Source organism: Ambystoma mexicanum, chromosome 6p (assembly GCF_040938575.1).
Source record: "Ambystoma mexicanum isolate Mex_15411 chromosome 6p, UKY_AmexF1_1, whole genome shotgun sequence".
Classification (NCBI taxonomy): domain Eukaryota; kingdom Metazoa; phylum Chordata; class Amphibia; order Caudata; family Ambystomatidae; genus Ambystoma; species Ambystoma mexicanum.
This window is the reverse complement of record NC_090935.1, coordinates 286642302-286655699: the sequence shown is the minus strand read 5'-3', so window position 1 is coordinate 286655699 and position 13398 is coordinate 286642302.

Sequence of the window (13398 nt, the reverse complement as noted above, 5' to 3'; positions counted from 1 at the left end):
TTACTTAATGAACCATGCATGTCAAGATAGTTCTCCCAATGACCTCTGATAGTTTTCTGGCAACATTATAATGACAATCCCTTGTGGAGGATTTTCATGAAAACTAAATGCAGATGTGATGTCAGAAGCACGTTTACAAATAAATCAAATCAAATCAAATCAAAATCAAATCAAAGTAACCCCCTTAGAAAAGCATCCTGACAAGGTATGTCCAAGACATTGCAGAGGTTACAAAAAGAACAGTTATTGAAGAAGAAGTGGTACTTTTGTTTTACACTATGTCAGTTCCATCTTAGAAGGAGGTTATCCAGGATTAACATTGGTTTTGTTTGTGTGAAAATTTGTGTCTATGGACCTTTTCAAGTACTTATTTAAGACTTTACTTTTCTTTGGGAGAAAATGACTTTGAGCATTCCTGGGGAATGAGATCTAACCAGGACAAGTAGAAGTCACCCAAGATGCTGGTTATTTGGTAACCTTTTATTTATGTTGTTGATGCTTTGCTTTGACTATTTTGTTGTTTATTGTGAGGGATAGTTTTGTGTATGCTAGGAGATTTTCCCTTAGATTCTAGACCAGGTAGGGCTATTCCCTTGTAGATGAGGCTTAATAAGGTTTCTTTGCATTTTCTGTGTAAAATAAAATGTCAAATACTGAGAAAACTACAAGCAGTTGTCCGCCTTGCATTATTGACCCCTCACACAACCCACGGGCTGATCACAGGACAAAAGGAATCCACCTGCCCAGGAGGAAATTGTGGGGGCCGGTAATTGACATATTCTAGAATGATCAACAGGCAAAGGGATAGGAATCGCACTTAGTTAATACAACAGGCGTAGGTAATGTACTGCCACTAACAGAACCGTACTAGAAACTCACCCTTCTGCATACACCTCTCAAACTCTGAACTAAACATAACCATACCTCTACAGCACCACAAACCACATGTACTTCACAACACCACAACAATGAAATAAACCACACATAATCTTGCACAACACCACATGGCAGCCACAAACCGAAAATCACACCTACGCTCAGTGAACGGTGTAACCGAACTGAAGCTGCCAACAGCGCATCACAGCTCTCTTGCTCTTTTCCCACTGAATCCTACAAATCCACCACCACCTGCTCCTTGCATTAAGATCAGCCAGAGTGCCAAGAAACCATGCAGGTGGCAACAGTGCATGGTATAAGAACCTTTAATGTAATATAACATAACATTGGTATGGCCTCGATGAGCTGCAGGGTTGAACTCCCCTTGGAAGTCCATAGCCAAAGATGTAAGAGGTCAAGAAAGGATTTCTCAAATATGTGTGTACATTTCTATCTGGCACAAAGTGGGATGGGGTGGCTAGGTCCCTGGTGGCTAACTGTAGAGAGAAAACTGTAGAGAGAATGGTTGTTGTGACAAGTGGTCAGGGGAGTGGGATAGTCAGAAGGGTTAGAATATGTGAACGACTGATCCGAGTTTCTGCATGGGTCTCAGCTGTATACTATGGATAAGATAATGTGTGTTTTGGGTGTGGGTAATCGAGTAGAGTTTATTGAAAGGTACTGATGAGCGGACTGATCCCGTGTGGATGTGGATATATTTGTTGTGGATGCGTGCTTGCCGTCCCATAGAAGAGAGATTGATACCTGTTTGGAGAAATCTTAGAGAGTGGAGTTTCTTTGTGGGGGGAGGTGATGTTTTCCCCCTTGTCGACTCCTCAGGTGCCACGGCATACGCTTTGAGGCGTGAGAAAGATTCTTCCAGGTGTTGGGCTGAATTTGTCAGGCTGTTGAAGGGAAGGGGCAGGTTTTGAAAAGAGGTAGTGAAAGGTGAGGGTAAAAGAGTATAGCAGAGGGTATTCCAACATGAGGTACAACAATTCAGGATAGTTCATTGTATGTTAACTTTTACTTCCAATTGCGCATACACAAGATGAGCCTTGTTTTTCTTCAGTTGTTTCTCATCATACTATTTTTATTCATGTCTCTTTTTATCAAGCAACTGGACTTAGGAAGGAACACTGATAATTTAGTGGTGGTCAACTGGTGTAAATTGATTGCATTTCTGAATGATGTCTCTTTCATCAGAGCTCTTAATCTCCCATTTCTGAGCCCTTTATAAAAAAGGGTGGATACTCCTTCAGTGGCAACTGCTGATCTTTTCTTTGATTACTTTATTTAATACTTCCACTACAGTTAAAAAGTTATCTCCAGCACTAAGGAACCTTCTTTTTCTGGGACTCAAGGTGCATCATGTGTGGCTGAGGACGTGCCCTTCAAAAGCCACCCATAACATCTCCTCTCTTGTTATTCTGACGTTTTGTTAGGGCTCCTTTGGGTAGCCTTCTCATTGCTGCCTTCCACCTCCACTAGAGTGCTTATGCCAGTGTTATCACTTGCATTGCTATATCTTGGATTTCATGTTGGCAACCATCTCTTTACAACAATGGTCCACCACGCTGTTATTGTGGGTGATATGTAACTTAACAATGTATGATGCCAAACATGTCCTTTCATGATAATTTACAGAGGTGTATGCAATGTTGCCCTGGAGCACTGGGCGACTCTTAGGAGCATATAATACCAGATTATGCCACTTAGTCCTCCCAAGTTTCACGAGCTGTTGAGTCTCCAACTAAGCATATTCTTCCCTATATATGGCTATTCTGACGATCATTCTGCGGCATGGATTTTGACCTATAATTTATTTCTAATAATGTTAACCTTATCTCCTTCACAATATTGTAGGGCTGCATATAGCAATTTCCTCATGGAATTTAGAGTTATTGCCAGTAAATCCAGATCATCTGCATAGAGCAGAATGAGGTTAAAGAATGCAAAAAACAAGGGATATCTTCCTTCCCTGAAAGATTCAGTGATGAGCTTTAAGAGAGCGAAGATCTAGTCTTCGATGGACATTCCTCAGTAGAAGCCACTTTGTTCTGGAGATGGGAATCTTTTATCCTCTAATTTTTCTTTCATTTTCGTTAATCTAAATCAGTGTCCATGGGTCTCACTTTTTTTTTATTTTGTGAACGTGCAGCAGTCACTGGATTAACACTCTTGGTCAGTTTTGCTGGGAATGCAACAACAAGGACTGTAGCCATCTCAAAATACCTTAGCTTTCTCTCTGTGGCAAATGTTAATTGAAAGAGGAGTTTATGACCTACCTGAACAGTTATGATGTTACAAATAAAGGATGATAATGCCACCAATGATCTCTGCCTTAATGCCAGTAAGACTGAGATTCTTCTTATCGGCACACCTGCACCCTCTTTTCCTGTCACTCTCTGGCCAGCCTCTCTTGGCCATCTCCATGCTCCCACCTGTGAGGCTAAAAACCTCTGGGTCATTTTTGACTCCACTCTCTCCTTCTCTCCTTACATCTCTGACGTCTCTAAGAAGTCCCACTACCAGCTGCACCTCCTCAGAGGTATTCTTCCTTTACTCTACTTCCCCCAGAAGCTCACTGTCTTCAGAAGTCTGGTTCCCTTTAGCCTGGACTACTGAAACAGCCTTGTTCTAAATCTGCCAGCTTCTACTCTCCGCCCTCTGCAACTAATCCAGAACAAGACTGCGAGGCGTGTCCATGGCCTCAGCCCAGGGATCGTACCTCTCCAGGACTGAAATCTCTGCACTTGCTCCCAGTGGCAATGAGAATTAAGTTCAATACCCTCTGCATCGTCCACAAGGCCTTCTGGGGCTTCGGGCCTCAATACCTTCAACTATCTCTTCCTAAATATCTTCCTTCTCTGGCTCTTCGCTCATCCGCCTCCAACTCCCTCAGGGTCAGTCGCTTCTCCATGCAACGAGTTGGTGGTAGATTTCTTTCTTTGGCTGTGGCCTCCCTCTGAAACAGCCTCCTTGCCTCCCTGCAACTTGAGGAGAACCATCTCTGGTCCCGGAAGCACCTCAAAACCTTCATCTTTGCTTCTGCTTTCTCTCCTCCTCTCCCCTGCTGAACTCCTGGCTGAACCTGAAACTGCACTGGTTCACCTGGCCACCCTCTGATCTCGGGCCCAGGTCACCCCACCGGTTGCACACCTGCAATTGCTCCCTGGCAACCCCCACTCTTGGTGACTGTTTTTCTGTATCCCTACAGTCCTCTACCAGCACTTGACACCTGATGTCTACACTTGCCACCAGCTGGCCGCTCTTTTTACTAGTGCTTTTATTTAAACTACATGGTTTATAGAGGTACATGAAGCAACATGTCCCAAACTGTCAATGTTTATGAACTCAACTATGTTATATAACATCGACAGAATTTTGATATTGGTCTTTAATTTGTTTGTAGAAATATTGTAAGAGGAATCCCCCTAATGAAGAGAGATCCACTGTCATGATCACCGCCAAAACGCCCAATTGCCATTCCAAGAAAACCTGGTCCAGGGCATATCTTTCCTATAGGTTACAGTGTAGGTCTAGTCATCTCCACTCTTTCCCTACTTAAGCCCCGCCCCTCGAGTGCTCCGCGCTTCGCGTCTTTTCTGCCTCGGCAGTTAACGCTTATCGCAGTCCGCTCTGTCAGGAGATTAGCAGCTATATTCTTTCCACAGTTCCACAGTATCCAAGTCCTTGTATTTTTCCCGTTCTTGTTAGTTTAATTCAGGCGCCCTAGTGAGATTTTCAGTTCCCAGTGTTTTGGTCAGGAGTTCTGTCAGTCAGCTGTTTCCTGTCATCGTTGCCACGGCATTGCTCCAGGTGGTCTGTGAAGTGCGTAGCAGCATACGGAGCTAATTTCAGGCAGAGCACTTATTTCGTACATTTGGCAGCCCAGCAAAACTGTTTTACGCTCTGAGGTGGTTATGTAACAGTATGGTGGGATGTTAGTACGAGTGCGCAAAACATTGCAGAGTAGTCTTTTAGCTCCGTTTGTTGAACTCTGTTACATGCATTGAGTGCTCGCAACCAGATTCCTGAAACTTCTCTCAGAAGTATTTGTAGCATTCCTCCGCATTATCCTCCGTATTAGAATTCATTCAGGAACATTGAGTATTGTCAAGTGGCATTTTCTTCAGGGTATTGTTTGTGACCTGTGTAGTACTAGGTGGCGCTTCATTAATTGTTGGGAATCCTATTTTTCGTGTCCTCAGGGTAGATTACCGTCTTATCACACTACTCAAGTTTTACCCTCCACTCCTCTCCACAGTAGTTTCAGTATTCCTTGTGCCCGTTCCATTATTCACCATCACTACCACACACAAACCCTTAGTTTCTTCTTTGCCCATTCTTCAGAACAAGCGCCCCTGCACAGATGCAGGATGGAGAGCTCACCATAAAAAAGCAGAAGGTAAATAGGAAGAACGTTTATCATATATTCTTACATTGAGTCAGTGCCCATTGTTTTCCCCTGAAAAAATTTGAATCCTTGTTCTAAGAGGAGCCTTCTGTGTTTTAACAGGAATTCCATTGCAGTAGGGAGGCCTCTAATTAGAAGCAACGTCGCACTCTAATAAGAGTCCTTGTGGTGTTCCCGCAAAGTTCAGGTAAGCGTTACAGAACACAAAGCCATACTGAAAACACTCTGCCTGAACACCATGGAAACTCCTGAAGTGGATACCTTGGCGCAACTATTGGGGGAATTAAGGGCTGAAGTCCATGCAGCCCGCTCAGAGACCAATGCTCTTCGAAGAGAATTAGTGGTGAATAGAGATAGAACTGAGGAACTAGCTCACCAACTTTTACAGACCCAAGCAGGACAGGTTCCACTCCCCATGAGTAGCCCACAGGCTTTAGCGTCCACTCCAGCTCCAATTTCTGTTCAAGTGGTGGTACCTGGAAATATTCCGTTAGCGCCTCCGGAGCGTTTCACTGGAGATTCGAAGAAGTTTGCGGTGTTTCTTAATCAATGCAGATTGCATTTTCTGTGCCGACAAGGAGTATTTCCCACAGATCAATCTAAGGTGGCCTTTGTTTTATCTTACCTGGGTGGCTATGCTGCTGACTGGTCCGTTCCCTTAGTCAACAGAGATGACCCCGTGTTGAGAAATTTCCACGAATTCCAACGAGAAATGGAAAAACTCTTCGCTCATCACTCCCAAGGACAGGCCTTGGATAATGAGTTGCTATCGCTTCGACAAGGCAATCTGGAATTACTTGCATATGTCGCAACCTTTAACAGGTTGGTTGCAGAAGCCAATTGGCCTATGGAGAAATGAACAACCTTGTTTTATCGTGGCCTCAGAAGTGACTTAAAAGATGTTTTGGCACAGGTTGTAAACCCGCCCGAGGGCATCTGTGAATTTATCGACTTGAAACTCCGATTGGACGATCGTTTACAGGATCGAAGAACCGATCGCTCTCGTCCTGAGAATAAGACGTATTTTATTCGTGCCGAGGAACCTGCAGGAAGACCAGGAACCGATGATCATCCTGAACTCATGCAATTGGGTGGAATACGAGGCCCCATTTCGCAGGCGGAGAGGGACAAGAGGCGTCAACAACAGTTGTGTCTATATTGTGGGAAGGCCAGACATTTTTTAAAGGATTGTCCAGTGAAACCATCAAGAAAACCATTGGGAGGAGTTAACCAAGATAAGAAGGAGCAGATGTCGGAAAACTCAAGTGCCCGAAAAGTGTAGAGGTCAGCTTGTCGAGCGTGGAGAAGGTTTCTGTGACCTCACACTTTGTGTTCCCAATTATCCTATGTGATTCAGAAATTCCCACAAAAAGGTTTGCATTAAACGCTTACATAGACTGTGGGGCTCTTGGCAACTATATGGATCTTCACCTGGCAAGTAGATTGGGATTTTCTGTAACTGAGAAGTTGAAGGCAGAGAAGGTTTCCGGCGTGGATGGCACTCCATTAGTGTCAGGCCCGGTTACACAGTGCCTCAACAATCTAGTCATGACTTGTCAGGAAGGACACAAGGAGAGGATTTCCTTTGACCTAATCCAAGCCCCCCAGTTTCAAATAATTTTAGGAATACCCTGGCTAGAGAAGCATAACCCAACCATTGACTGGTGTTCCAGAACATTAACATTTGCGGCAGATTGTGAGAACTCATGTTCGAGTATGGAAGGTTCTGTGGAAGCCCTACCCCCTGCGCATACTACTGAAATCACCTTGGGCGCTATTGGGTTCTTGCCCCCTGAATACAGGAAATTTCAGGATGTTTTCCAGGAGGAGAAGCAAGATGAAGTGTTGCCCCCTCATAGGTCCTACGATTGCCAAATAGATCTGGTTCCTGGAGCTTCACTACCCTGTAGTAGGATCTACGCATTAACAGAAAAAGAAAATGGTCATCTGAAAAGGTACCTTGATAAATACTTGGCCAATGGATTCATCAGGCCATCTAAATCTCCAGCAGCATCGCCGCTTTTCTTTGTTCCCAAAAAAGAAGGAGACCTGAGAACATGTATAGACTATCGAGCCTTGAATCTAATTACTGTAAAGAATCGATATCCACTTCCACTCATTTCCACACTGTTGGACCAAGTAAAACAGGTGAAAATCTTCAATAAGCTTGATTTGAGAGGGGCCTATCACTTAATCCGCATCAAGCAAGGAGATGAATGGAAGACGGCCTTTCGAACGCGGTACAGGCTTTACGAGTACCAAGTGATGCCTTTCGGATTATGCAACGTCCCGGCGGCCTTTCAGTCTTTTATGAATGACATTTTCAGGGAGTTGTTGGACATCTGTATGGTGGTCTACGTGGATGATATTCTCATCTTCTCTGCCAATCCTCTGGAACACATGAGACACGTGACCTCCGTTCCACAGATACTTAAGGAAAATTCCCTATATGTGAAGTTGGAAAAATGTCAATTGCATGTTCCAGAGGTAGAATTCTTGGGATTCATCTTGTCATCGCAGGGTGTTAAAATGGATAACAGAAAGGTTGATGCAATTCTCACCTGGCCAGCACCCACCTCGGTTATGGGAGTTCAGAGCTTCCTGGGATTGGCAAACTTCTACCGGCGATTTGTGTCATACTTTTCGCAACTAGTTCATCCTATCACTTGTTTCCTCCGAAAGAATAAAACCTTTAATTGGACTAAGGAGGCGGATGAGGCCTTTCAAAGGTTAAAGGAGAAATTTACAGCAGCACCGGTTTTACAACACCCAAGACCAGATCTACCATTTGTAGTTGAAACCGATGCGTCAAATGTGGCCATGGGGGCGGTCTTGTCCCAGCGCAATCCCAATTCGCAGGAATTACATCAGTCGCATTTTGGTCCAAGAAATTCTCCCCAGCAGAATTTAATTACACTGTTACGGACAAAGAGTTGCTAGCCATCAAAAGTGCCCTGAAGGAGTGGAGGCATTATTTGCTGGGAGCAAGACACACAGTCACCATATTCATAGATCAAAGAAATCTACAATACCTACGTTCCGCCAAGGCTCAATCTTCGAGACAGTTGAGGTGGGCTCTTTTCTTTTCAGAATATGATTTCATCATTACATTTTGACCAGGTATTCGAAATGGAAAGGCTGATGCCCTGTCGCGAATTGAGAAAGGGGAAGAAGCTTAAGTTGCCCCTCCCCCAGTGGAAATCATTTCCGGAGAAAAAATGTTGGGAGTTGTGGACATCACAGATTCAGCATTCGAAGAATTGAGAGAGGAAGTCAAGCTCAGCATGTCAAAGGCGGATCTGCAAAAGTGGGGATCTGAAAAAGAACACTGTAGTGTGCAAGAGGGCCTGCCATTTCATCAAGGACGTCTGTATTTGCCCACAAAAAAGTTGCAACGTCAAGTAATTGCCAATTATCACAGTGCCGTCATGGAAGGTCATCCAGGAATCACCAAAACCATGGAAAAAATCAAAAGATTCTATTGGTGGCCAACTTGGCGTCGAGACGTAGCACAATTCATCCAAACTTGTGGTAACTGCGCACAGAATAAATCACAGAAGAAGAAGCCTGCTGGGTTCCTCCAACCATTGAGTGTACCATCCAATCCCTGGCACACACTCTCCATGGACTTTATCACAGATTTACTTAAATGTGAGGGTTTTGATACCATTTTGGTTGTTGTGGATCTTTTTTCCAAAATGGCACATTTTGTGGCCTTAAAGGGACTCCCTTCAGCTCTGGTTCTAGCGAGAACATTTTTAGAAACTATAGTGAAATTACATGGATTTCCTTCAGTTGTGGTTTCCGATCGAGGAAGTCAATTTGTGTCCAAATTTTGGTAAAAATGCTGTGAATTAGCTCAGATCGATGTGCGGTTGTCCACTAGCCATCATCCACAAACTGATGGGCAAACAGAGCGCACAAACCAAACGCTGGAGAAATACATCAGATGCATTCTCCATCAAAATGAAGGTACCTGGCTAGACGTTTTGTGGGTGGCTAAATATGCCTACAATAATTCAGTGCACTCCTCCACTGGATTGACCCCATTTTTCATCCTGAATAGCCACCATCCAAGAACTTCGGCTTTGGATCCACCAGAATCCTTGGAAATGCCAGCGGTAAAGAATCTGCACAACAACATTGACACTGCCATGATCAAAGCAAGAGAACTAATGTCAGTAGCAAAAGAGTGACAGAAAAAATGTGCTGATCTCAAAAGAAGGAGTTACCCAGAATACAAGTTTGGAGACTCTGTTTGGTTAGCCACCAAGAATTTGGCATTGCGAGGAGTTTGGAAATTCCTTCCACATTTTTTGGGACCCTTCACTGTGGAAAAGGTCATAAACCCTGCATCTCTGAAGTTAACTCTTCCAAGGAATATGAAAATTCACCCAGTTTTTCATGTATCTCTGTTGGAAGCAGTGCACCCAGACACGCGTGTTCAAGAGACTCCTGCTCCAGTGGAAGTGGAAAACGACCAGCCTGAATTCGAAGTCAAAGCCATTCTGGACTCCAAGATGGTTCGCAATAAGTTATTCTATTTGGTCGACTGGAAAGGATATGGTCCGCAGGATAGGTCTTGGTAGCCCCTGGAGAACATCCACGCTCCAAGACTGTTAAACACCTTCCATCGAAACAACCCGCACAAACCAAAGAGGGGGGTTTCCAACTTAGGAGGGGTTTTGGGGGGGAATACTGTCATGATCACCACCAAAATTCCCAATTGCCATTCCAAGAAAACCTGGTCCAGGGCATATCATTCCTGGATTAAGGGCAGACTCAATAATGATTAAGCAAGCGAGGAGTCACTTCCTAACTTCCTAACATAGCCGCCTCCTAATTCCCAGAGGTTACAGTGTAGGTCTAGTCATCTCCACTCTTTCCTTACTTAAGCCCCGCCCCTCGAGTGCTCCGCACTTCGCATCTTTTCTGCCTCGGCAGTTAACGCTTATCGCGGCCCGCTCTGTCAGGGGATTAGCAGCTATATTCTTTCCACAGTTCCACAGTATCCAAGTCCATGTATTTTTCCCGTTCATGTTAGTTTAATTCAGGTGCCCTAGTGAGATTTTCAGTTCCCAGTGTTTTGGTCAGGAGTTCTGTCAGTCAGCTGTTTCCTGTCATCGTTGCCACGGCATTGCTCCAGGTGGTCTGTGAAGTGCGTAGCAGCATACGGAGCTAATTTCAGTCACAGCACTTATTTCACAGCAAGTATATTCGTACATTTGGCAGCCCAGCAAAACTGTTTTACGCTCTGAGGTGGTTATGTAACAGTATGGTGGGATATTAGTACGAGTGCACAAAACATTGCAGAGTAGTCTTTTAGCTCCGTTTGTTGAACTCTGTTACATGCATTGAGCGCTCGCAACCAGATTCCTGAAACTTCTCTCAGAAGTATTTGTAGCATTCCTCCACATTATCCTCCGTATTAGAATTCATTCAGGAACATTGGGTAGAGAGAAATAAGGTTCTGCTATCTAACCTTTTTCATATTGTCAAGTGGGATTTACCTAAAATTGGGCATTTTCTTCAGGGTATTGTTTGTGACCTGTGTAGTACTAGGTGGCGCTTCATTAATTGTTGGGAATCCTATTTTTCGTGTCCTCAGGGTAGATTACCGTCTTATCACACTACTCAAGTTTTGCCCTCCACTCCTCTCCACAGTAGTTTCAGTATTCCTTGTGCCCGTTCCATTATTCACCATCACTACCACACACAAACCCTTAGTTTCTTCATTGCCCATTCTTCAGAACAAGCGCCCCTGCACAGATGCAGGATGGAGAGCTCACCATAAAAAAGCAGAAGGTAAATAGGAAGAACGTTTATCATATATTCTTACATTGAGTCAGTGCCCATTGTTTTCCCCTGAAAAAATGTGAATCCTTGTTCTAAGAGGAGCCTTCTGTGTTTTAACAGGAATTCCATTGCAGTAGAGAGGCCTCTAATTAGAAGCAACGTCGCTCTCTAAGAAGAGTCCTTGTGGTGTTCCCGCAGAGTTCAGGTAAGCGTTACAGAACGCGAAGCCATACTGAAAACACTCTGCCTGAACACCATGGAAACTCCTGAAGTGGATACCTTGACGCAACTATTGGGGAATTAAGGGCTGAAGTCCATGCAGCCCGCTCAGAGACCAATGCTCTTCGAAAAGAATTAGTGGTGAATAGAGATAGAACTGAGGAACTAGCTCGCCAACTTTTACAGACCCAAGCAGGACAGGTTCCACTCCCCATGAGTAGCCCACAGGCTTCAGCGTCCACTCCAGCTCCAATTCCTGTTCAAGTGGTGGTACCTGGAAATATTCCGTTAGCGCCTCCGGAGCATTTCACTGGAGATTCGAAGAAGTTTGCGGTGTTTCTTAACCAATGCAGATTGCATTTTCTGTGCCGACCAGGAGTATTTCCCACAGATCAATCTAAGGTGGCCTTTGTTTTATCTTACCTGGGTGGCTATGCTGCTGACTGGTCCGTTCCCTTAGTCAACAGAGATGACCCTGTGTTGAGAAATTTCCACGAATTCCAACGAGAAATGGAAAAACTCTTCGCTCATCACTCACAAGGACAGGCCTTGGATAATGAGTTGCTATCGCTTCGACAAGGCAATCAGGAATTACTTGTATATGTCGCAACCTTTCACGGGTTGGTTGCAGAAGCCAATTGGCCTATGGAGAAAAGAACAACCTTGTTTTACTGTGGCCTGAGAAGTGAGTTAAAAGATGTTTTGGCACAGGTTGTAAACCCGCCCGAGGGCATCTTTGAATTTATCGACTTGACACTCCAATTGGACCATCGCTTACAGGATCGAAGAACCGATCGCTCTCGTCCTGAGAATAAGAAGTATTTTGTTTGTGCCAAGGAACCTGCAGGAAGACCTGGAACCGATGCTCATCCTGAACTCATACAATTGGGTGGAATACGAGGCCCCATTTCGCAGGCGGAGAGGGACAAGAGGCGTCAACAACAGTTGTGTCTATATTGTGGGAAGGCCGGACATTTTTTAAAGGATTGTCCAGTGAAACCATCAAGAAAACCATTGGTAGGAGTTAACCAAGATAAGAAGGAGCAGGTGTCGGAAAACTCAAGTGCCCGACAAGTGTAGAGGTCAGCTTGTCGGGCGTGGAGAAGGTTTCTGTGACCTCACACTTTGTGTTCCCAATTATCCTATGTGATTCAGAAATTCCCACAAAAAGGTTTGCATTAAACGCTTACATAGACTGTGGGGCTCTTGGCAACTATATGGATCTTCACCTGGCAAGTAGATTGGGATTTTCTGTAACTGAGAAGTTGAAGGCAGAGAAGGTTTCCGGCGTGGATGGCACTCCATTAGTGTCAGGCCCGGATACACAGTGCCTCAACAATCTAGTCATGACTTGTCAGGAAGGACACAAGGAGAGGATTTCCTTTGACCTAATCCAAGCCCCCCAGTTTCAAATAATTTTAGGAATACCCTGGCTAGAGAACCATAACCCAACCATTGACTGGCGTTCCAGAACATTAACATTTGCGGCAGATTGTGAGAACTCATGTTCGAGTATGGAAGGTGCTGTGGAAGCCCTACCCCCTGCGCATACTACTGAAATCACCTTGGGCGCTATTGGTTTCTTGCCCCCTGAATACAGGAAATTTCAGGATGTTTTCCAGGAGGAGAAGCAAGATGAAGTGTTGCCCCCTCATAGGTCCTACGATTGCCAAATAGATCTGGTTCCTGGAGCTTCACTACCCTGCAGTAGGATCTACGCATTAACAGAAAAAGAAAATGGTCATCTGAAAAGGTACCTTGATAAATACTTGGCCAATGGATTCATCAGGCCATCTAAATCTCCAGCAGCTTTTCTTTGTTCCCAAAAAAGGAGACCTGAGAACATGTATAGACTATCGAGCCTTGAATCTAATTACTGTAAAGAATCGATATCCACTTCCACTCATTTCCACACTGTTGGACCAAGTAAAACAGGCGAAAATCTTCACTAAGCTCGATTTGAGAGGGGCCTATCACTTAATCCGCATCAAGCAAGGAGATGAATGGAAGACGGCCTTTCGAACGCGGTACAGGCTTTACGAGTACCAAGGGATGCCTTTCGGATTATGCAACGTCCCGGCGGCCTT